At 38.4% G+C, this 25,996-nt stretch overlaps 1 protein-coding gene and 1 pseudogene across 1 annotated transcript in view; one reads left to right on the plus strand and one right to left on the minus strand.

The window, feature by feature from the left end:
• LOC146073265 (uncharacterized) overlaps nucleotides 1–25,996 on the minus strand; it is a 36,323-nt gene that overhangs the window by 2,109 nt on the left and 8,218 nt on the right. The gene's annotated exons all lie outside the window — the stretch shown is intronic.
• LOC146072187 (uncharacterized) lies at nucleotides 15,273–16,595 on the plus strand (annotated as a pseudogene).

Below are 25,996 nucleotides of genomic sequence, written 5' to 3' on the forward strand. Positions count from 1 at the left end.
ATCTCGCGAGTACTACCGACGCCTTGCGAAAATTCCCCTGTACTTGACTCCCGGCAAAGCCACTATGACCAATTAACTGCGTGTAAATTGTGAGAGCACAATAAAGATATCAACTTAAATGCAGAAGTTGCTCAGACTCTCACATCAATCCAAGGTTATGAGATTAAACACCATACGATACGCACACACTTCTCCCCCTATATAGAAAATTGGCCACATAGTCATCAATCGGGTATCAATTAAAGGGAATGTGTTGTGAGCAAATCAATGATTTAGGAGTTAATAAACACATGGAGACTCTGTACGTGTCAATGTAATCTGCACAATTTCACTCTTGGCCATGTTATATATTTATGTAGTGTGTCCTATTTCGCAATATTGATACATTCCTAATAAAAGGTATATTTTATCACATTGTATCAATTTCTAATAAGGTGCACCACACTGTGACAAACTAAACCCTTCTTGTTAAAAATGATCTGTTTCTCTTGTCAGTGGTAGCACACTCCTGTCATATACAAGGTAATACAGTCACCATCAATGCCCACCAGGGGGTCACCTTCTAATAAATATTCATGAACTATCTCTATTAGGTTCGGTGCGACTGACCAACAAACCAGCCTCCCATCAGAGGTGGTAGAGAATAAGACAGTTGAGCAATTTAAACATGCATGGGACAGACATAAGGACATGCTTACACAGAAATAAGGATGAAAAAGGAGTTGAGGTAACAACATAGCTAAAAATGGACAGACTAGATGGGACAAATAATTCTTATCTGCTGTCAAGTTCTATAACAATAACTACAAAATATTATTTGCAAAATTGTAATTATATATCAGAGTAACTTCATAAAATAATTACCTTTGACAATAATTATGTTTGTCTGTCTGTCTGTCTCTCACTCCTCCGTCCTCCCAGCTCACCAACCAGTAACTGATCCAGCAGCTCCTCCATCAGCTCCCAGTGGCCTGATACAGCCTATTTATAGTCACTCCTCCCCATCTCTCCCCAGTAGTTCCCAGGATGCCCTGCAGGAATTCTTACACTGAGAGGTGACATGTAAATTAGGGTCACATAACATTATTATACAATCATTCACCACAGCAGCTCCTCCTGCCCAGCTCCTTGTCTTGTAAATGAGGTGTAAATATTCCTAAGGGAACATACTACAATGGGAAATGCTAATTACACCCTGGCAGGGTAACACCTTGTATAGTAATTAGATCACAGCAGCCTCTGGCATCAGCAGAAAGACCTGATCTACATAACACATATAGACATATACTTAGCGCCATAACATTTGGTTTCATTTTTTTTAAATAATAATATTTGTGGTATTGTTGAGGCACAATGTACTGATAACAAATGCTGCCTGTTACTGCCTGATGCTGATCAGTTGTACTAAGAAGGATATGCTGAGTCTTTATATGATGTTTAACTATCAGTTCTTGATGTAAAACCCCAAAATAGAATAAGAACACCAGGACATATCACAGATAGAAGATATTCTGTCATTATGTTAATAAATAAAGATGATCCAGGAAATAACCACAACTTTAAAAGTTTCAGCAAGTGCAGCAGCAGTCACCGTACAGCGCTATGATGTCACAGGCTCCTATGGGGATCACCACAGCAATCACCTAGTAACAGCACATCAGAGGTCAAATAAATGCTCCAATGAGTAAAACACATGAGCAGACACATCTCACCATCAACTGAGGAGACTGGAATCAGATCTTGTAGAATTGCTTTAATGATAACACTACTGTAGGACAGAAATAAGAGGAGACCTGTGTGGGATGAGGGACACAGGCTGTGGGCACCAGACCAGCACATGATTACAAATTTGGGAAATGTACCATGTTATGTAAATGATGGAGGTATATTCGATATTTGAAGAATACAGAAGCATTTTCTAATGGAAAAAGTACAATTGGCCACCACAGAGGGTGATATATTTTATAATAATATTAGCATCTAAATACTACCATATAGAATCCGGAGGCAGTTATGATCAGAATATTCTTTATTAAGTTAGAGCATATTTAAAGCTGATTTATGAGCATTAGCTGTTTGCAGCCTAGATAATAATATTGTAGCCAAGGATGGAGACATCATCCAAGATTGGCCCGATTTTGCTTTGGCAGCTAATAAACTTCTATATGAATCCCAAACTTATGAAAAGATAAAAGATCATACAATTAATAAACTAATTGAATCATTATTTGTATTTGTTTAAAAGTGTTAATTATGTTTTTATTCAATTCTCAGTAGCCATTCTTTATAGTTCTAGATACGATAGCTCGTAAAGTGATTTTGAATCATTGGATATACCCTACTCTCCCTACATTGTTAGACGTTCATAGTCTCTTACTAAAGACTCTCTACTATGACAGGTTCTCCTCCTTTCCTGAAATACAAGAAAGAGCAGATAAATTCTATAATAAATGGGGTCCATATATAGATTTGCTATCCTTGAATGAACAGGGAATTTTTTTCAAGTTTTTGAAGTAACAGATTGGTATCTGTTGCCAAGGGATGTGTGGAGGACAGTGCTGTATAATACTTCATATATGATTGCAGCTGAGTAAGTGGGTATACTACAAAAACCCTGCAGAGCAGATAAATTCTATAATAAATGGGGTCCATATATAGATTTGCTATCCTTGAATGAACAGGGAATTTTTTTCAAGTTTTTGAAGTAACAGATTGGTATCTGTTGCCAAGGGATGTGTGGAGGACAGTGCTGTATAATACTTCATATATGATTGCAGCTGAGTAAGTGGGTATACTACAAAAACCCTGTTCAATTCCGAAGCAAATGGGGGTGTACTCTGCGCAAGAGCATATATGGATCAAGCAACATATTTCTAATTAATAATACTCCTTATAGGTGAACTGATTTTTTGAAAATGTATTTTGTGTAAGTATATACAGAAAACAAAAGGATTTATAAATATAGGAATAAAATGCATTAATTATTTTTAAAACTGAATACCGGTATAGACACTGGGAAGGTTAGACATACAAAACATATAAACACCGGGAAAGGAAAGGTGTTAAAAAAAGGTTGATAAATGTTGATGAAAAGCTTTTAAATGAGCTTTCTCTTCCTTGTAATTTCACCCCCCAAAATATTGTGGGGTGTCAGTCCATTTGCAAAATCGCTCGCCTCTCTGCATCCCCTGCCCGGCTCTCTGCGCGCAGCCCAATGCCCCACTCGGCTCACAGCTCCCTCCGCCTGCAGCTCCCCGGGAACTGCATGTGATAAATTGCATGCGATTTATTACATGCAAAACTTGGCACATCAAGTGCCAAATTGTATGTGATCCCCCCCCTCCCCGGGGAGCTGTCAGGATGATTAGGTCCAACTTGTCCTTTGGACAAGTCGGCCTAATGTATGGGGGCCTTTACTCAGCATCCTGAAGAAGCCATTGCTTTAGCGAAACTAGTCGATTGTCCAAACAGCATAAAACAGGAAGTCTGCCGGCAGACCCTCGGCAACTTACAGCCCCATTGGTAAGCATAAATCCACATGATATACAACCTTTTCTACCAACTTTCCTTTCCGGGTGTTAATGTGTTTTTATGTCTAACTTTCCCGGTGTGATTACTGGTATTAGGTTTTAAAAATAATGAATGCATCTTATTCCTATTTTTATAAATAATTGTGTTTGTTTTCTGTATATATTTACACAAAATACATTGTCAAAAAATCAATTCACCTATAAGGAATATTATTAATTAGAAATATGTTGCTTTGATCCATATCTGCTTTTGCGCAGAGTACACCCCCGTTCGCACCAGAGTGGTATCTGCTTAGACAACTTGCAGCACCTTCCATTATAGCCGGGTAACACCACATTTATATGGAACATTATTCAATTTCCTTACTAGGTTATTTTACATTGTAATGCGATAGCCTTGACCTATCATTATAATGTCATATATATAGTTGTATTTACACCTGGGAATGTTACTCCCATTCCCCCTCCCTCCTCGATCCCCTTAGCACTACCTTTATTGTCTAATCATTATTCTTTCTCTGTTTTCCTATATATGAGGATTATTGTTTGCTTTGTGATACACCGTGTTATTAACTATCTATTCTGTATCAAATATTTGTTAAAATTTGACCTATTATCTAAATAATCTTTAGTTATTTACTGTTTTTCTTTGATCTATTGTCTTACTATTTGCTACTATCTTTTGATTTCTCATTGACTCTGAATTATATTCTTTTATTTGATGATTTCATCTTAAAATGTAAAAAAAAATAACCGAAATTTTTTTCCCAGTAATGTAAATGATATATTATGTTTCAAAAATACATAAAATTTAAAAATACCACCAGAGATATTTCTACTTCTGGGAATTACTTATATGTACACTAGTCCTTGACATTATATTGATTTAATTAAAAAATACAGTATAAGATTTCTTTAAAATGATAAATCAAAGTTTCTATACATCTTTTAAAAAATCTTAAGTACATAATCTGGAAAATAAAACTATGTAAGGGTTACTATTGGTGTCCTGACCAGGTATATACCTATACTACATGCAAAAGATGGCAAACAGATCAATTTGTAACAAAATAAATCTTTTATATAACTTAATTCAGAATAATAATTTATAAACCAGAAAACAAAAAAAAAAATCTTGCAATTAATGACACCGCCTTAGGAGTAATAATGCACTTGCATATACATTTCTTTAGGGGAATCTACATTAATTATTCTTTCTTCATAAGCGCAGTTTCACCCTTATTCCTTTTATATTTACATTAATTATGTATGTCTAATTATGTTAAAGTTTAGCAGTGATGCATTGTTACACTCAGTGCTTGTTGATATGTGGAACAAGTCTTTCTGCTGACTTTATGCCTGGACAATAGGCGACTCCTAAACAAAAGGTCCCTTTGGTGACATAACAGGAGGCTAGAGGCTTTTGTGATCTAATTACAATACAAGGTGTTACCCTGCCAGGGTGTAATTAGCATTTCCCATTGTAGTAAGTGACTTAGCTGGGCAGGAGAAGCTGCTGTGGTGAATGACTATATACTAATGTTATGTGACCCTAATTTACATGTCACCTCTTACTGGTTGGAGAGCTGGGAGGACGGAGGAGTAAAAGAGAGACTAAACAATTTAGAGAGTGCACTGTATTGATCTATTAATTAGTTATTACATGAAAAACATAAAAGTCCATTTAAAGACATATAATTATGATTAAAACATTTCTGCAAACAATGATTAGTGTAATGAAATTAATTGATTAATAAGGTCCAACAGTAACATTACAATTATGCATTAATTCCCAAATCTACTATCAGTTCATAATTTTTATGCAATAACCTTTTGTTAACCTTACCCACTATGGGGGAAATTTACTAAGCAAAATACGTCTAAAAAATTTGTATTTCTGGCACATTCGTATTTGTATTTACAAATACGAATGTATACTCCATTGGGAAATACGAATAGGAATCACCATTCAAAAGAATAGTGATTCCTAATTTAGCGGTAAATGGCCAAATACGACAGGAAAATACACTTCATTATCCTGGTGTATTTGGCTTTAACCTGCACGGATCAGTCAGATCCAAGCAGGCTTCACTGTGTAAAAAAATTACAAAATAAATACATTTTAAAAAATGGCGTGTGGTCCTCCACACGGTTATAACCAGCACCAGACTTAAAGATCTGGGGCAGGTTTTAAAAAATGAGTTAAAATTTTGCATAGGGCTCTGTTGATTTTTTTAAACCAGCCCCAGGCTCCAGGGCTGGGTCTGGTTCCCAAAATACAGGAGACAAAAATGAATATAGGGATCTCCCATATTTTAAGAACCAGCCACAGGCCCAGCCAGCCATCGGGGGAAACTTATTGTAGAAGGTCCCGCGGCCAAAACATTAACCCCCCCGACCAGTCAGACTGGGCAGAGGTCACAGGGGAGTGGGGAACCCACAATGAATGAAGGATTTTTAAGGGATGGTATCCAGGAATATTTAGACCATCACCGTCTACTCAATACAGTGCACTCTCTAAATTGTTTAGTTTAGACCATCACCGTCTACTGCAACCAACATGAGTTCGTGAAAAATCGTTCATGCCAAACTAATCTACTAGGGTTCTATGAAGAGGGTAGTAAAAACCTTGATAATGGAAATGCTATAGATGTGATTTTCCTAGATTTTGCTAAAGCATTTGATACTGTCCCACACAAGAGATTGATTAATAAAATGGAGAGCCTAGGATTGGGTGGTATTTGCCGATGGGTAGGGAATTGGCTATGTAATAGAGAACAAAGAGTGGTTGTGAATGGTGCCGTATCAGATACGATACTGGTACTAAGTGGAGTGCACCAGGGTTCGGTTTTGGCGCCCATTCTGTTTAACATTTTTATTAACGATATTGGGATAGGGTTACTCAGCAATGTATCCATCTTTGCAGACGATACAAAACTTAGCAAAGTCATCGAATCATCAGAAGATGTCACCATGCTTCAAAATGATCTTTAGTATAGAAACAGGCTTGCTCCTTTGTGGAGCTGGGGGTATGTCTGCACTATAAGGAGAATTTAAATGTAATCAAATCCCCACATTGGATCGGTTCGCGGGAGTGCAGTTCCCAAACAGTAGTAGTTTAAGCAATGAACAGAAAGGAAAAAGGACTGTTATTTAGGGAAAGCACTTGAACAGAGAGTAATTTCGTAAAATTTAACTTTTAATGAGGTATATTTTTAAAAGGTCCCATTATATGACATGATGGGAAGCCGCAGTGAATTTAAAGAGGTTCTAGGAAATCTAGGAAAACCCTGCTCAGTGCTAGTTTAAATACTTTTACAGGCAAGGGTGCCCTCTGCTGCTCATATCAGGAACATAGCATGAGAATCCTTAGTATTCAGTGTAACACATAGGGAAATTCTAAATAGCTAAACACATTTGAGGATTATTTCTGCTAATTGGCATTTCAGTGTAGATCTAACCAACACATGTTTCACTGCATCTAAGCAGCTTTCTCAAGGCCTTGAGAAACTAGCACTGAGCAGGGTTTTCCTAGATCTGCTCATATAGCAATTGATAGGTGTGAGCAATAGAGGCAAGATTGCAAGAATTGGTAAGACCACCCGGTCCCCAATTTAGGTGACTGCATGCAATTGTCAATACTTGAACATAGCAATCAGTAATCCATCAATACACCCAATTGTTCCTGAATACAGTATACTGATCAGGAAGCAATCCAATGTTATGCTCTCTGTAAATAACAGACAGTATCCTAGCTGATAAAACATCCAATTCGATATACAGCCGGGCATTTATACAATAAAAACATCTTCTGGACAATAAACATATATATTTGTTCTTTACACATTGAAGACCTGCTCAATCAATAAAATTGACATTTTTCAGTTTAAGATCTTTTTAGGATCACTTTTTTCCTTAATTCTTTATCACTAAAAACACCATCTGTGTGTATATGTTTGTACGTGTGATTTTAACCTCTTTAAATTCACTGCGGCTTCCAATCATGTCATATAATGGGACCTTTTAAAAATATGACTCATTAAAAGTTAAATTTTATGAAATTACTCTCTGTTCAAGTGCGCTCCCTAAATAACAGTCCTTTTCTTCCTGTTCATTGCCATTATAATGGCACAAGACCGACGGGATCAACGCGATTGTAATGTTAAAAATATTTGTTAATTGAACCCTATGGCAAAATCGCGTTGATTGCGTCAGTTGCGTGCCATGTTAGTGCACGTGACCGACGCGATCAACGCAATTTTGCCTTTGCCAGCAAAATGGACCTGATTTCAAAGGAAATCGGGTCCATCGCGTTAGTCGTGTACCTTAACTTAAGGTACACGATTACTAACGATTGTGGCCGTTCTAGGAAACAAGTACCCATATATTTTTTACTGCTGTCCTTTGTGAATTTATTTAATATATTATATAGGGACTGGTAAGACTGATATGTGTATATATGTGCTTAATTCTGAAAAAGCTGACCATCATATATCCTTAATGCTCTTATCCCGTAGGCATTATTGGTATATTCTCAATTGAGTTTGAGATAAGGATTATAATCATAGTTTAGCACAACTCAAAAATTCAGAAAAAGCAAAAAAAGTATATACATCAAATCTTATTTACATATATACAAATATACTCTGACTCTCTTTTACTTTATTTGGTGTTCAAATGGCTTTTTGTAATCTGCAGTGCAGTTGGCAGTCTAGCTACTATGTAACATAAGGCAAGATATGGCAATATGGTGACTATGTCACAAGTTTGTTGCTATATATGTTGCAAACCTGTAATTCACAGATAGGTGCTCAGTTGATTTATCTGGTGAGCTTATGCGAGTATATAATGCAAATTGCTATCAGGGATACTGCTCATTTAAATTTAGCCCTGTTCATTTGTGACACAGCTCTGTTTGTTTTATAATTTAAATTTAAATACAAGCTATAATGCTTTTATCTATGGTCACGTAACCTGTGTCACAATCCCAAAGACCCAGTTCACATGCCAGCAATTAAGCTCAATTAAGCACAATCGAATGCAAGCCATGATGAATTTATCAACTTAAAATTATCATATGCATACACTTCAGAGCTCCAACAGAGACACATACATATGCAAATAATATTAATAAGATTTTGCTATGTATTGCAATATGCGAGCAGACAGGTGGATGCAAACAAATAGGTTCAGTTCAGCCTGACTATGGAAAACACCCTATACTTCAATTGCATCGGCAGTACAAGTTTTAGTGGGCATTAACAGCAATACACATTGTCACTGTCTTAATATTCATTGCATCTCTAGCCACAGTGAAGCAAAAAAACATTCAAACACAAGTGGGCTGCTGCACCAATTTGCCATAAATATAGCCACTGCACCATTGCCAATATGAAGCAGAGAGGAGAATAACTATAAGTAAATAAATAAATATAAATGAATAAATAAATAATAGAAGAAGGACCGCTCCCCTGTATCTGGAGCTAAGCCAATGATGATTGGCACAGTATCGCTCCACAGGGAGGGGATCCTTCGCTACCAGTCCCGAAAGCTCTGAAGCGGGATCTCCTGATGCTGTAATAGTGTATTTCAAATTCTGTCCAGGAGACCGCTCTGACGGACACGTGTGCACACGAGACCGGGTCTGGTGACGCGCGTTTCGCAAAGGCTTGATCACACACCATTGACATCACATATATCAATCCACAGCCAATGGCAAAGGCTGGATTGTGATGCTAAATTTTGAATTAACTCTTCATTTATAGTCAGTCTTATCCCCAACCTACCCATTTACAACATCTAATATCTTAAAAAAAATGTTTGCCTACACCTAGTGCAGGTTTCCCTCACCAACTCTCTCCACAAAATTATCAGCCAGGTAGCAATCAACAGCTAATGCTTTTAATGCTTTTAAGTCAGGTTTAAGTATGCTTTAAATTAAGTATACAATATTTAAAAATTAACTGTCATATGGTTTGGGATACAGTCAGTAGGTCTACAAGCATTGGGCCAACAAGCATTAGGTTGACACCATTATGTCAACATGCATTAAGGTCGGCATGCATTAAGGTCAACATGCAGGAAGGTATGATGGAAGGTCGACGTGGGTTAGGTCGACAGGGTCATTAGGTCAACATAAGCATTAGGTCGATATGGGAAGGTCAACAGTCAAAACGTTGACATGGGGTTTTACTCTGTTTTTTGAGTTGACTTGTGCCGACAGGTGGTATTTCATGCCCTACCATCCACTAGGGCAGGGCTGGGCAACACCGGCCCTCCAGATGTTAATGAACTACACATCCCAGGATGCTTTGCATTAGTTTTGCTATGTGGCCATGCTGAAACTGATGCAAGGCATGCTGGAATGTGTAGTTCATCAACATCTGGAGGGCCGGTGTTGCCCACCCCTGCACTAGGGTGTGGTGGGAGAATGGGGATGTGGTTCTACGTTTCAGTGTCCATGTCGACTGTGTCAAAATTCGGGACAATTTAAAAAAAAAATGTCGACCTTTTGACCGGAGACCTTCTGCATGTCGACCTAATCTAGGGTTTTATAGGGTGGTTATAAGATGGCAATTCATATTTATTATTATAAACATTATTGCTCTCTGTGATATAAAATTTTATTATTATTTTAGAAAATGCTTTTGTATGGTTCAAATATTAAATATAGTTGTTGAAATCTATATAATAATCACATTAAATAAAATTAATTAATCTAGAGAGTTATTTAGATGAAACTTTAAATATTCTTAATGGGTTCTCAATAGTGTTGGTCTGTTTGATTGATTTGGCACAATTATTTCTATTACATTTTTTAGCCTTTTAAATTAAAAAAGGTGACTGTAGTCTGCTGTAAGAAAATGTATTATTTTATTTATAAAACGGAATGTTTGCAGTTTGTGATATCTAAAAAAAATATCTTGTGTATGTTTTTTTGTATCTTTTTGTGACCAGATCTAGCTTTAATATTGTGTATTGGGTCTGTGATGTGACGCTTGTGATGAATATAGTGTGTAATGTACTTTTTTTTTTTCATTTTAGAGTCATTATTTAAAAGTGCTTCTAATGTTGGTAATACTATCTATCCTCTGTCTCATGGACTGATTACATATATGTTACCTGATGTCGATTATCTTCCCCAATTCTTAACCTTAGTAAGTTTATAATCCATTTTTATCTATTTTTTTTTTTAATTGTGACTATTTGATGCTCAAAGTGGGATAGATTTATCTATATATCCTGTATATGGAATGAGAGGTAGAACAAGGTTTTGATCTTCCAATGTATCTCCTTATGGTCTCTCTTCCACTTTTCAACAATAAATCTAAAACACAATTTGTGCAATGTTAAAGACATAAGGACCTTATCTAACCCTTTACCTAATAGACAAATGATCTGCATCTATCACCCAGAACACTTCCTTCTGGCCCCAGATTTCGGATTTACTATATAACCAACTCCTAGCACACACTTGTTTTCCCAAATTAAGGACATCCATCTCTGCTTGGACCAGACCAGGACCAGTATGGATGCAGTTTCTATTGGGACTCTGATATTGGCATTGGGACTGTTATTATTATATATAATTATAGGATCGACCATCGTTTACATCACAAACATCACTAAACTTATCCCCACGTGGTTAGATACTGTAACAACATATGCTTGGACTGTGCTTCTAGGAGTCAGACACCATCGGTTGTCCCATAAAATCGGTCTGGTGAGAATCACATGGACAAGCAGAGACATTTCCTAATATACATCTGTGTGCAGAAACCTGTGTGTCATTTTATCTCTTCTATTCTTTTAATACTTGTTTTAATAAAAACTATTTATATATGATATACAGACAATCTATTCTATACAATCAGTGTCTGAATTACAGGGTAGCAGCCCCTCTATTGTCTGTATCACTGGGTGATCACGTGTTGTAATATCATGTATATCTTTCCTCCTGTTGTCGGCCATGGATCAGACTATGGAACAGGAGCATCCATGTACTATCAGTGACAGCAGTAGCGCTCATTCCAACTCTACTATTAAAATAAATATGTGGGGAAGTGTAATATAGGACAATACAGGATCAGTGTTGGATAATCTCATTGAAGCCCTAAGCTCTACCTATAATGCTGCTTTCACACTGCAGAGACGGGTAAAGACCCGGCATTCTTAAACGGCACTTTAAAAAGGGTCTGAGCCTTAACACCTTTCACATTGCAGGTGAAACCCAATTTTTAAAAAACATTTAATAGCATTCACACATTCAACCCCCAAGGGACACGGTTCAAGCCATAGAAATAGAGCCTTTCACACTGCCAAAAAATTACTCTTAAATGGGTAGAACCCTGATTTTTACCTATTTAACAAATATCGGTATATGTTAAATGGGTAAAGCCCCCTGGAGCTTTCACACTGCAGCTCTACCTGTTTAAAAAGGCTAAAAAAAGGCAATTTACCATTTAAGAGCTGCAGTGGGAAAGGGGTATGAGTAGTCAGTTGATGGTGAGATGTGTCTGATGTTTAAACATCTCACCAAGAATCTCCTGTTTTATATGGGACTGGTCTTGCTGGTATATAATGCCATATGCCATACACCATGCTGTGCTACTTATGGTTGGACAAACGCCATAGGCAGGCTAGATGGTGGTGGCTCCATCTGTATCTCTCATGGTCCCATTTTCTAATATGTAGAACAATGTACGAAAGGATTTAATACTTATAAAATATATTAGATCAGCAGCCAAAAACAGAATCATATAATTTATAAGGATCATTTTTTATTCAACAACAAGTATTATGGGGATAACTGTCAGTAACATAAATAGTAGTTACTGATATTGTTTGATTATAATCACTAAGTAATTTTAATTATGTTCTTGATTTAAAACGGGTCTGAGCCTTAAGACCTTTCACATTGCAGGCGAAAACCATTTTTAAAAAGCATTTAATAGCATTCACACATTCAACCCATTTAACCCCCAGGGACATGGTTCAAGCCATAGAAAAAGAGCCCTTCACATTTCCTAAAAAATAAATGGTGGGATAACTATCAGCAGCACCACTGTGACGCACAACTGTTTGTTTGCGGTCTTCAAAGCAAACACAGAACATCCTCTATCTGTGATAACTTGATCTGTTCTTAATCTATTTTTGAGTTTTACATCAAGTTTTACATCCAGAAAAGATATCTTAACATACATTTAAGACCCAACATATCCTTTTATATCATTGCTGATTGGCATTAGGCATTTACAGTCAAAACTGTTTATAAATACATTGCAGCTCAACAATTCCTAACGTTTTCTTATTTTTATATGAAAACAGAATGTTTATGGTTTTGTGAATATGTCTATAACTGTTATCATTTAAAACACTTTCATTTTCCTGCTGTTATGTAGAACAAGTCTTTCTGCTGAAACTCTGCCCAAACAATAAACAAAAGGTCCAATAAATCTAATTACTATACAAGGTGTTACCCTGCCAGTGTAAAATTAGCATTTCCTATTGTAGTAAGTGACTTTAGGAATATTTACACCTCATTTACAAGACAAGGAGCTGGGCAGGAGGAGCTGCTGTGGTGAATGACTGTATACTAATGTTATGTGACCCTGATTTACATGTCGCCTCTCAGTGTCAGAATTCCTGCAGGGCATCCTGGGAACTACTGGAGAGAGATGGGGAGGAGTTACTATAAATAGGCTGTATCAGGCCACTGGGAGCTGATGGAGGAGCTGCTGGATCAGTTACTGGTTGGAGAGCTGGGTGATCGGAGGAGTAAGAGAGAGACAGAGGAAGGATCCCCAGAGTAAGGTAATTATATTATACATGATAATATACTGATAAATATACAATCATTTTTAGATATTATTTTACAGATTTCTTCTTATCAGTAAGTCAAGATTTATTTGACCAATATATAAATAGTTACTATTACTATATAATAGAATTATATTTAAAAGGTGCATTACTGTGAACGTTGGACCTAATTCAACATGGGTCACTATTTATTATAATTGCAATCCTACCGATTATTGAATAACTGCGCATGTGTAGCAGCAACATTGCACATTTACACATGCAAATTGTGAATAAATATCCATATACATAGCCGTCACAGATTGATTGAAAGGAAGACAATGTTTAGGAGTGGAAACATGGGGTTCTCTGGTTGTGCTTGTGAATATGCTGGGGTGCCAATGTGATTCTGGGGAGTGTCTCTGATGTCAGCGATGACCACTTCCAGCCTGGCTCTTTATCAGATTGTTGGAAGCTTTGGGCAACCCATACAATAGGGCAATATCACATACAATCCTTCGAGTTTGATCGCATCTGTGCGATAAATCGAAGGACAGTATGCAAAATAATGGGTCCCTCCGGTTGTATGTTGCATCGAAATATATTATGTCCCGCACATAATATTTATTAAAATGCATGAACAATGTGGTTTTTAACAAACATTGTTCAGGTAGGTTATTGCTTTTAATTCAACACCAAAAAATATTTTGAAATATTTTCAATAGCTCCTATTTCACACCCCGTATATAGCATTTATCAAGTATGACATCACATAACTGTCTATGGTGTAAGGTTCCTCAAGTAGACTTCCTCCATTATTTCTGGTCTGGTATTTTACTAGGTCAGTTGTGGCTTTGAGTTACGAAGTTCTCTCTAGGTTACCTAGTCAATTATATTCCATACACAGCTGATGGGCAATCTTTGGGATAATACCTACTACACATAGGACAGCTAAGGTTTGTAGAAAACAAATATTAGCAATTTGTGCTGCTGCTGCCCAGAATTAAATATTACATGTTTTCCATGTTTTCTCCATCCCCCATCCAACAGGGGATCTTGTTGGTAAGGCAGCTCCCAAAGCAAATATTTATTCAACTGGGAGCACGAAACAAGGGTCTGTTCTACAATATTAAAAAATAATTAAATTTTTCTGCCTTCCTTACAGATGTTTGAAAACAGATTATTCCATGTCTTTTTTTAACAGGGACTGGATTGAGTCCTCTCTAAATAAGGATGTCTTAGCCCCAAGTTTTGTTTACATGTGGGAAAGTTATGTTTATAATATACTGAGTAGAATACAGATACTCTATAATATACCACATGGCATGAACAATGGAGAGTCTTGTGAGATCTTCCCTTCAACATTTAAAGTGATTTAATTATAGCCTTACCTCTGTCCCAGAGGAGATACCGGAGGCCAGGGCTAGTTGTCCTGTGTGGTCAGGCTTTGTGGCCCTCTTCTTTTCTTCTCATGTATTTGTTCATAATATTTTTTTCAGGATAGCAGTACTGGATCTTGGAGGTTTTGTCAATAATGTAATTCATTCCCCATTAATGACAAACTGCATGCTTTTTATTTGGTAAATAGGTGGAATGACATTACTGACTCTTATATTGCACTGTTACTTGACCACTGTATTTTCTATGATATACGATTCAGATATTTGCCTATTGCCCTGCATATATATCACTCTTGCATGTATTGAATAATGTACCATTACAATAGAGTTTAATTTAAAAAATTATTAAATCTACCCTAGTAATATTTATAATTAATAAGTTGACTTTTTCTTGTTACAGGTCAATTAAAATACAGGATATTAGAATTCATTGTTGAATGGACAATCTCTAATAAATCCAACCACAGATGTAATTTCTTCTTACACCTCTGGAGGATTCGCTAAAGTTACTCTCATATTCTGCCTGTCTCTCATATAATACATGATGAGTCTGACAGAAGAGAGACCACATCTGTGCTCGGAGTGTGACAAATGCTTTACATACAAATCACAGCTTCTCATCCACCAGAGGAGGCACACAGGAGAGAGACCACATCTGTGCTCTGAGTGTGACAAATGCTTTACATATAAATCATCGCTTCTCAGACATCAGATGAGTCACACAGATGAGAGACCATATCTGTGTTCTGAGTGTGACAAATGCTTTACATGTAAATCAGAACTTCTCAGACATCAGCGGAGTCACACAGGAGAGAGACCACATCTGTGTTCTGAGTGTGACAAATGCTTTACATATAAATCATCGCTTCTCAGACATCAGATGAGTCACACAGATGAGAGACCATATCTGTGTTCTGAGTGTGACAAATGCTTTACATGTAAATCAGAGCTTCTCATCCATGAGAGGAGTCACACAGGAGAGAGACCACATCTGTGCTCTGAGTGTGACAAACGCTTTACACGTAAATCACAGCTTCTCATCCATCAGAGGAGTCACACAGGAGAGAGACCACATCTGTGCTCTGAGTGTGACAAACACTTTACCTGTAAATCCGGTCTTCTTAGACATCAGATGAGTCATACAGGAGTGCAACCATTTACATGTTCTGAGTGTAGCAAATGTTTTACTTCCAGGCCAAATCTTGTTCGACATCATAGGACTCACACAGGAGAGAAGCCATTTACATGCTCTGTATGTAGCAAGTGTTTTACCCAGAAGTCACAACTTCTTAGACACCAGATGAGTCACAGAGGAGAGAGACCACATAATTGCTCTGAGTGTGAAAAAAACTTCACATGTAAATCTCATCTTCTCATATATCAGAAGATTCACACAGGAGTGAAACCATTTACATGTTCTGATTGTAACAAGTGTTTTATCACCAAACCAGATCTTGTTCGACATCATAGGACTCATACAGGAGAGAAGCCATTTACATGCTCTGTATGTAGCAAGTGTTTTACCCAGAAGTCGCAACTTCTTAGACACCAGATGAGTCACACAGGAGAGAGACCACATAATTGCTCTGAGTGTGAAAAAAACTTCACATGTAAATCTCATCTTCTCATACATCAGAAGATTCACACAGGAGAGAAACCATTTACATGTTCTGATTGTAACAAGTGTTTTATCACCAAACCAGGACTTGTTCGACATCAGAGGAGTCACACTGGCTAGAAGCCATTTACATGCTCTGTATGTAGCAAGTATTTTACCCAGAAGTCACATCTTTTTAGACACCAGATGAGTCACACAGAGAAAATGGCCAGAATGCAGCAAGTGTTTAACAAAGATAACACTTATTAATCACATAAGGAGTCACTCTGGGGAATTAGTGTTGCATGTATCTCATAAGTAAGTTGTATCAGCACAATATGTGTTCTCGGGAGGTAACATTTATTTTATGAATATGGCATTTAGTATAAACCCATCTTGCTAAAGACAGGAGAGCTGTGACCAGTAAGCTGGGGGCTGCTTTTCTCTTGGGACAATCTCTCTGCTGGGAAATAGAGCTGCAGTATAACAGACAATGACAATGTGGCTGCCATTACTGTGCCCTGTAATATACAGCTGTAATAAACATTCTAATGTTGGGGTTTATAATTGACTTATGCTATTTGAGATTTATCTCTTATTTTCGTCACCTTTCACATTAGGCTCACAAATTGCCCTGTTGTGTGACTATTCTATGGTGGTCAGGGGTGCACCCCCGAGTTATATGAAGTTACTATATAACAAAAAGGAAAAAAGAAACTTAGGTGGGGTGCACGCTACATTCCCAAACATATTTTGTAAACAAATATTTCTGTGCACTCCTTTCAAATTAAACAATATGTCCAAACAATGATTTTGCATATCTTATTGTCCTTCTGTACTTAGAAGTTGTTTCAAAGGCCTGGGCTATTTCGATGCTTTTGCCACCTGTTGATCTAAATATGCCTCAGTCTCTGATGGGGTAGAACAATCATTGTACAGTTCACCATCAAACAGCCACAATCGCACTGGATACATAAGGGCACATTTCCTGTTCCATTTGATTAGCATTGTACATAGCAGACTAAATTCTCTTCTGGTCCTTGACACTTCAGATGTGTAGTCCTGAAATATTAAGTTATGGTTTTCTTCCCATTGTAGATCTCGCTTTCTCCTAGATGCGTCCATATTGCTTCCTTGTGAAGAGAACTGCTCTTGGGCATATTTTTTCAATATCTCCATCTCTGGGTTTGGCCAATCGTGTGCCCTCTCTATTTTTTTTTTTTTTTTGTTAAATGCTTTTTATTGGGTATAAAATTTTACATAAACAAATATGACATTTTGACACAATGACGTGTACCAAACAATAGCACAAGGTAATATAGATAGAGATAAGTACTATTAACATTAATGATACACTGAGAACAGATAGCAAGCCTTGATAATAATCCCTTTAAGAGAAGTGTGAACCAACAGGTACATATCTTAATCAATCAAGGCAGATTATGTATTAAAAGAAAAGACAAAGGACAAAAGACATAGGATATACGACATACAAGGGAAAGATAAGGAGGGGTAGAGAGGGGGGGGGGAGTTGGGTACTGGGATGCTTATCATTTCGTTTGTCCTGTGAATTTTTGTTACTTTTGTTTTTGCTAGAGGCATAGAAATAGAAATAAAGTCTTGTATATACAAGTGTTGCTATAACGAGTATTAATATCTAGAGATAGAGAGGGGGTACATCATATCTAGGTCCGGAGTTGTGCATGTATTATTAGCGTATTAGATGGTATGAGTTAAAACCCAGGATAGGTGACAGATATATAGACATGTACAGATTTAGCTTTCAAGCCTTTCACACAAAAACCAAGGAGAAGTAGCTAGGTTCGCCTCTCCCCCATCTCGGGAAGAGAAAGGGTGAACATACTTCTTTTTATCAGTTTTTATCCATTAAATGCGGTGATCTGATATCAGACCATCGCATTTATCTGTGATATTTATACAACAAAAGCATATCCAACACTTATACTCTCATGTATTAATAAACAGCGAAAGAATATGAGATCTAGTAGATGTGTCCAATGTTTCTATCAAAGGATTCCATTTTTGTAGGAATTTTAGAGTTCCGTTTGATGAGTCTGTTTTAGCATATTTTCTGTCATAGTATAATATCTGTATGAGCTTTTGCTGTAGAGTCTTCAGCTGAGGTGCTGTCTTCTGAGTCCAGTGTATGAGGATACATTTCTTAGCCACTGCTAGAATTGTGATTAGAAGTGAGAGATTAGGTCCCTTGATTTTGTCCATTGGCCATAATCGAAAAGACAGGCCCATTAACGCCATAGGTTCCATAGAAAACCTTACATGAAATATTTCAAATAAAAAATTTAATACTTTCCACCAGAATCTCCTAACCTTGGGACACAACCACATGCAATGTGCAAAATCTGCTGTTACATATTTACATTTAGGGCACTTGCCTGTCTCCTCCGGTATCATATATTTGCGTCTGTGAGGTGTAATATACGCCCTGTGGACCGTACGGAGATAAACTTCTTGCAGATACACAGATTTTAGTGCTTTCAAAGATATCATGTGTAGCCCAATTACGTCATCTAGGTTTGTTATCTGGGGTATATCCTGTATCCATTTGTTTAAAAGTAACTTCCACTGTGAGTTATTTAAACATTTCTGTTTCCTAAGTAACTGATATAAATATTTGACTTTATATTGTTTTCCTTCTAAGTAATTAAGAAGTAAGTCTAATGATGTGACTTGGGAAATAAGTGCCGGTTGTATCGGAGCAGCATGTGGTGCTTTTATCGAGAGAAGGAAGTGTCTCATTTGGAGATATAGAAAGAAATGTGATTTTGGTAAATCATACTTTTGGGAGAGAAATAAAAATGTGTGTATATTGCCACCGGGATCAAACACTTTGCTGGATAGGTCAAGTCCTCTGTCTCTCCAGGAGTTAAACGAGGGATTAGAGATAGAGGGTGTAAAGGATGGGTTTCCCCATAGGTGTATATATTGTGAAATACAAGGATTCCTCCTGCAAGTCTTGTTCATCGCCATCCATGCAGCATGAGTATCTTTAAGCAATATATTTTTCCTAATAGCTGTGGGAATTGCTGAGGTTTTAGTTTGGATCAAAGCTCCTGGTGCGTAGGGGTGAAATACGGCTCTTTCTAATATGGGGTCAGTATAGGAGGCTTTATTTAAGATCCAATCAGAAATATATATATAAAATATAGCATGATTATAGGTTGTTAAGTCAGGAAGTCCAAAACCACCTTCAGAACAAGGTGTTTGCAGTTTTGTCTTGGCAATCCTAGGCCTCTTGCCTTGCCAAATAAATTTCAGAAACATGGATTCTAAACGCAGAATGTCAGTCCGTGTAAGCGCTATCGGGAGCATCTGCATTTTGTAAAATATTTTAGGGAATATTATTGAGTTTATAATTGCCAGGCGTCCCAAAAGGGAGACAGGGAGGTCTTTCCAGGCTGTTAATTTAGTCGCTATAGTGTTTATGGTTTGAGAGAAGTTTAATGTATAAATCTTAGTGAGGTCAGAGGTGATCTGTATCCCTAAGTATTTAAAGCTAGTTTGAGTAATGGGGAAGGGGATGTTAAGGTTATGTAGGCTAGAGGGATTTGCTCCTGTTAAAAGTAAGATCTCGGATTTTGAAATGTTAACTTTGTACCCCGATATTTCTCCAAAAGACTGAATAAGATTTAAAACTGCTGGAATAGATTGAGAGGGTTTTGAGAGAAATATCAGGGTATCATCAGCAAAGAGTGCTATTTTGAGTTCCTCAGTATTTATCTTAATGCCATGTATTAATGGGGAAGTTCTAATTGCTATTGCCATCGGCTCAATCGCGATGGCAAAAAGCAATGGGGATAAGGGGCATCCCTGACGGGTTCCCCTGCCAAGCTGGAAATAGCTTGACAGAAGTCCGTTGCAGGCTACAGAAGATCTGGGTTGAGTGTAAATAGTACGGATCATTGCAATTTAGAGGGAAATCCAAATTGGGTAAGGGTTGAAAATAGATGGGACCAAAGTACTAAATCAAAAGCCTTTTCGGCATCAATTGTGAGTATCATATTAGGTGTATCTGTGGCGTTATGGGATGTGTTGGAGTTTTGGATTGCTGCTAAGAACCTACGTACATTAGTAACAGAATGTCGCCCTGTTATGAAACCAGTCTGGTCTCTGTGGATTATCGTCGGTAATATCGGTTTCAATCTCTCTGCTAAAATTTTTGTGAACAGTTTGTAGTCTGTATTTAGCAGAGAGATTGGACGATATGAGCCAGCGTTATTTAGATCCCTCCCTTCCTTGGGGATAACCCGTATTATTGCATCCGAAAAGTACTGAGGTAAGGCCTCATGTTCTATAATATGATTAAAACAAGCAGTTTGGGGCCGAACAATATGTGATTCCATGAGCTTATAAAACTCATTGGAAAATCCGTCAGGCCCAGGAGCCTTGACAAGTTTTAACTTCCCAATTGCCCATGATACCTCCTCCTCACTAATTGGATCAATCAGTGTCTTGCTTGATTGTTCTGTTATTTGTGGAAGAGGGAGTAAGCCCCAGACAGAGGGGAGGTTAGGTTGAGAAGTTAGATGTGTATTATGTGTATTAGAGGGTTGTAGCTGGTCTCTGTTTTCGGGTATAATTAAAGGGGATGAATAAAGTTTCATGTAGTATTTTCGCAATTCTTCTGCTATTTGTTCATCCGAGTCAGTCTTGGAACCATCTTCCTTAATTAAGGGGTGTACTACCGTTTTCTTTCTAGATCCTCTCAAGAGGTTAGTAAGCATGGATCCTACTTTATTACCAAACTTAAAAAATTTTGAGTTAACATTAAAAAGGTATTTGTCTCCTTGTAGCTTAAGGTATTCTTCGAAATGTAATTTAGCTGCCTGGTACTTCATTCTATTCTCTTGAGAGGGATTGGTTTTAAAAACGTGGTATGTATCCGTTAGATTTTGTTGTAAGTCAAGATAGTTGCGTTTTTTTTTTTTTTTAAATCTAGAAACATAAGCAATTATTTCACCTCGTAGCACAGCTTTGGCCGCCTGCCAAAATATCATAGGGTTGGATTCTTCAACGCTAGGGTTATTTTTACAATACTCCTGCCACGTGGATGTTAGTTTATCACGGAGATCTTGAGTTTGAGCCAAATGTGAGGGGAAGCTCCAACCCCACGAAGGAGTTGATGTGTTGGCTAGTTTCAATACTACAGCTATGAGGCCATGGTCGGATAAAATTGGGGGTTGGATGGTGATAGATTTGACAGAGGGGAAAAAGGATTCGGCAACCAATACATAGTCAATCCTTGACCATGTATTATGGGTCAAGGAAAGACATGTGTACTCAGTACCAATTGGGTTCAATGAGCGCCATACATCTACAAGATTTAACGTTTTGACTATATAGGGAACACCTATTTTCGGGAGAGGAGACGGGTGTTTCGAGGGGGGTGACCTATCCAGCAAATGTGACGATATTAAGTTGAAATCTCCACAGATTATGAGCGTGGTTGGGTCCAAAGTGTGAAGCTTAGCCAGTAATTCTATAAAAAAAGACTTCTTGTACTGCGTTGGGGTGTATAAATTACATAAGTTGTATACCTTTCCATTTAATTCAATTTCAGATATTATATATCTTCCTTTGTTATCCGTTAACGTAGATTTAACCTGAGCTCCTAATGAGCGTTTAACCAATGTGGCTACTCCACATGATTTTGAATTTAGGGAGGAAGATCCCACCACTAGCCAGCCAAGCATTTGCAATTTCCTGACTTCCTCTATCAAGAGATGAGTCTCTTGTAGGCATATTATGTCAATATTCTGTTTATTGAGGTAAGTCAGTAACTTACGTCGCTTAGCCGGCGTGTGTATGCCTCTAATATTAAGAGAGCCGATTACCACAGACATTCAACTTGTATGAGAATTATAGTAATAGCATTCCAGGGTAATGAGGGGAAGGGCAACACAAAGCGGGAAGAAAGGACAAAGACAGAGGGAGACATATACAAACATCTAATAAGTACAAATAAACTAAATAGCGTACAGCTAAATATAGAGTAACCTAAGTTAAGTATGAACTTCCGTAATTACAACTTTACGTATCTGCGAAGGAATCTTTCCTAAGGTGTGAAGATCTAATTCACTATGACGGCAAGGGGATGCAGTTGATTTGCCGGCGGTCGGGATCCCGGCGGTCGGAATCCCGACACTGGAATCCCGACCGCCGAAATCCCGAAACTTTCTCCCTCCGTGGGTGTCCACGACACCCCTAGAGGGAGAATAAAATAGCGTGCCGAGCGTAGCGAGGCACCGGGCCCGCTGCGTGGCGAGCGCAGCGAGCCCGCAAGGGGGGGCGATCCATGTCCCCCCCTTGTCGGGATTTCGGCGGTCGGGATTCCAGTGTCGGGATTCCGACTGCCGGGATCCCGACCGCCGGGATATCGTATCGGATCCGACGGCAAGGCCTTGTCGCCTGCCCAGCTTCAATTATGAGAGAATTTATGTTATCTGTCTACATACCGATAAAACCATATCAGTCTGCTGCTTAAAAAAGCAGGTGTCCCTTCAAAATATAGAGCATTTCTATATGCTTCTTAATAACTGTGAAGAGATAAACAAATCAATTACTCATGTTGCGTTGTACTGCATCAGCCCACTTTAGCTGTAGGAGAGTCTGCCGTGTCATGAGCTTCCTTTCCCCTATTTGGGATCATGCGGTGCTTGAGAAGAAAATTCTCTGCTGCTTTGGGTTCCAGGAAATCATGGGGACCTGCATCTGTGAGGATCCTGAGGCGAGCAGGGAAGAGCATAAAGAATTTGCACTTTGCTAGTATCATAGCTGAGCATACTGGTGAGAAGGCTCTCCTAGCCTTCGAAACTTCAGTGGAGAAGTCCTGAAAAATCCTAATAGTGTGTCCTTCCCATTTGATTGGGTTTATTTTCCTTGATGCGGCCCATATGGCCTGTTTATGTAGGTAGTTCAATATCTTCAAAATCACTACTCTGGGTCTTGTGTCAGATTGTGGCTTGTTAGTGCCCAGTCTATGGATTCTCTCCACTACTATGTCTGAGCATGGAGGGTCAGGCTGGAGTGTTTTAATAATTACATTGCGGAAGAAATGCTCCAACTGTGCTTCCTTAACTGTCTCAGGTATCCCGGTTATTCTAATATTGTTTCTCCTAGTCCTGTTTTCAATATTTTCAACCCTGTCAGACAGGTGCTTATTCTCCAGTTTCAAGGTTTTAACAGATTTCTGGAGGGCTTGTATGTCGTCCATGTTATTGCTTATCTGGGCTTTAGCCTCAGTCATTCTATCTGACAATCTGTCTATCTGCTCTGTAATGTCGCAGACAGCCTTTTGCAATAGCGGAGCCAGAGAAGCTTGGATTAGGGCTATTAATTCCCCTTGATTCACAGCAGTCATACCTTGTATGTTAGCGGTATCAGGGGCTCCTGAAGAGATGTAAGCTGCTGTGTCTGTTATAGCCTTCTTTGCCGCTGGCGTTCCCGGAGCCGCGCCTTCCCCTCCGGCCGGCGCCATGTTTTGTTCTATGCGGCGCTTCTCCTGTCTCTGTGGCTGGGCTGCTGGCGGCTGTTTAGCTGCTGTCTGCGGTTCGTGGGGCTCGTCCATAGCCTCAGCAAGGCGTCTGGGGGAGCGAGAACGGCTTTTCCTGAATGCAGGCAGGATTAAATCGCGGTGAAGCTGGGTGAGTGACGGAGCTGCGAGGAGTTGCTGCTCACTCCTCCATGCCGCACCGGAAGTCCGCCCTCTCTATTATTAGGTCGGAGCAACATGAAGGAATATTTAGCAGTTCTGACAGTGTAAAAAGAAGAAGCGGTCACCAGAAATGGCGCTTCTGACAGTGCAGTGGATACCTGAATTTATATTCTGGACCCAAATAAGGGAAGTTTTTTTTACCAGAAACAAATGACATTTTACACATGAAAAATTATTTCTCATAAAGTGCAAATACAATCAGGTTGTTACAATATAAAATATAAAAGCATACAACCATGTAAAAGACGGGGGCAATTCAAAGTCTCTATCTCACCATTAGAGGGTGGTGTGGTGGGCTGTGGTGCTATGAGATGGTAAGTCCCGGGGTTAGCATAGACGTGCGCACCACCGCACAGGCTTAGATGGCAAAACAAATGTGAAACACCTTGCGCTGATACAGCAGCTAACAAATCTCTGGGTGTCCGCCCAAGGGCACCCAAAATCCCACTAGTGGGACAACAATACTTGTAACAAATTTGAGATAAATCAGCGTTGGAGGTCTCTGGGAGATACGATGTCACAATTCCTATGCTTTTAAGCGCTTCCAAATTGCTTCATCCTCTCCATGCAGAAAGCCTCCGGACAGAAACTCACATCCAATTTCTGACTGGTGTGTGTGAAAGGTATCTCTCAGGATTTCAAACTGCACTCAGTTCACAATGCAGCGTGTGGCGGAACTTACATTAGAATTCAACCCCGCGTACACTGAAAGGTATCCTTCACCACCTCAGGATAAACGATAATTCCACTTTTCTATATATAGAGGATAGAAACTTACATTAAATTTCTGCCCCGCGTTCCTCAAAAGGTTTCTTTATATGCCAAGGAGACTGCACTTCCATTCAGAAGAATTTGTTCACAGCACGGCAAACAAAGGATAAAAAGTTTTAAAAGGTGTAAAAGTACATGAGCCGGGAACCACAGGACGCCGCTGGCGGAGGTCAGGCAAGGAGTGCTGCAGACACAAACGGACCTTCTCTGGCTGCTTTGCGGCTGGGTGTAGATCCGGTCCCGGCTGTGTGGCTTTTTTATGATCAATGCATTTCTGGTGCCGACTGCACCCTTTTTCAAGATGAGCCACTACTGTCTCCAGGTGATTTTTAAAGGATCATACATTAGTCACATGGTATTACTTCATCCAATCATTTGCACCTAAACCCGCCTTTTTTTGGATGCTGAGCATTAACCTTTTAAATACTAGACCACCGTCTGTAAGCATATATGTCCATTTATACAAATACTAAAACGTGTCAGTTTATACAAGTGTTAAAAACATTATGCAAGAATAAAAACATAATATCTTATTATAAAAATATAATGGAAACATTATAAAAACATTATATACACATAATATAGACCAGATAGCAATTCTTATTAGGTTAGCATAGAGGTTGAAGCGGGGCATTAGGAGCAAACAAGAAACAAATGTTAAAATAGGTTAAAAGCAACACTGAATATGACATAAATTTATATAAACCCTTTGTACTCATAGTCCACATTCAATCCATGTGGAACAAAGGTTTGTAAAGAGAAAATGGTTGTCATCTCAGAAAGTGCCAATCTCCTGTCAAGATCATTAACCCTCCAATTGGGCTTACATACGCTGATCCCACAAAAACTCTTAAGACCCCCAATCTTACAATTATGGTGGGTTTTAAAGTGCATAGATACATTGTGCAGATCATAACCATTTTTTATGTTTCTCACATGCTCAGTAAGACGTTCCTTGAGCATTCTGCTCGTTCTGCCAACATATTGTTGTCCACATTTGCATTCCAAAAGATATATCACATTTTTGGTTGCACAAGTGATGAAATCTCTAATTGGATATGTTTTGGAAGTTACATTAGATTTCTACATGACTTGCACATAGCACAGAATCCACATCTATAGAAGCCCTTGGACAAAATCCTAGTGG

This window comes from Crinia signifera, chromosome 4, assembly GCF_055691185.1.
Source record: "Crinia signifera chromosome 4, ASM5569118v1, whole genome shotgun sequence".
NCBI classification, from domain to species: domain Eukaryota; kingdom Metazoa; phylum Chordata; class Amphibia; order Anura; family Myobatrachidae; genus Crinia; species Crinia signifera.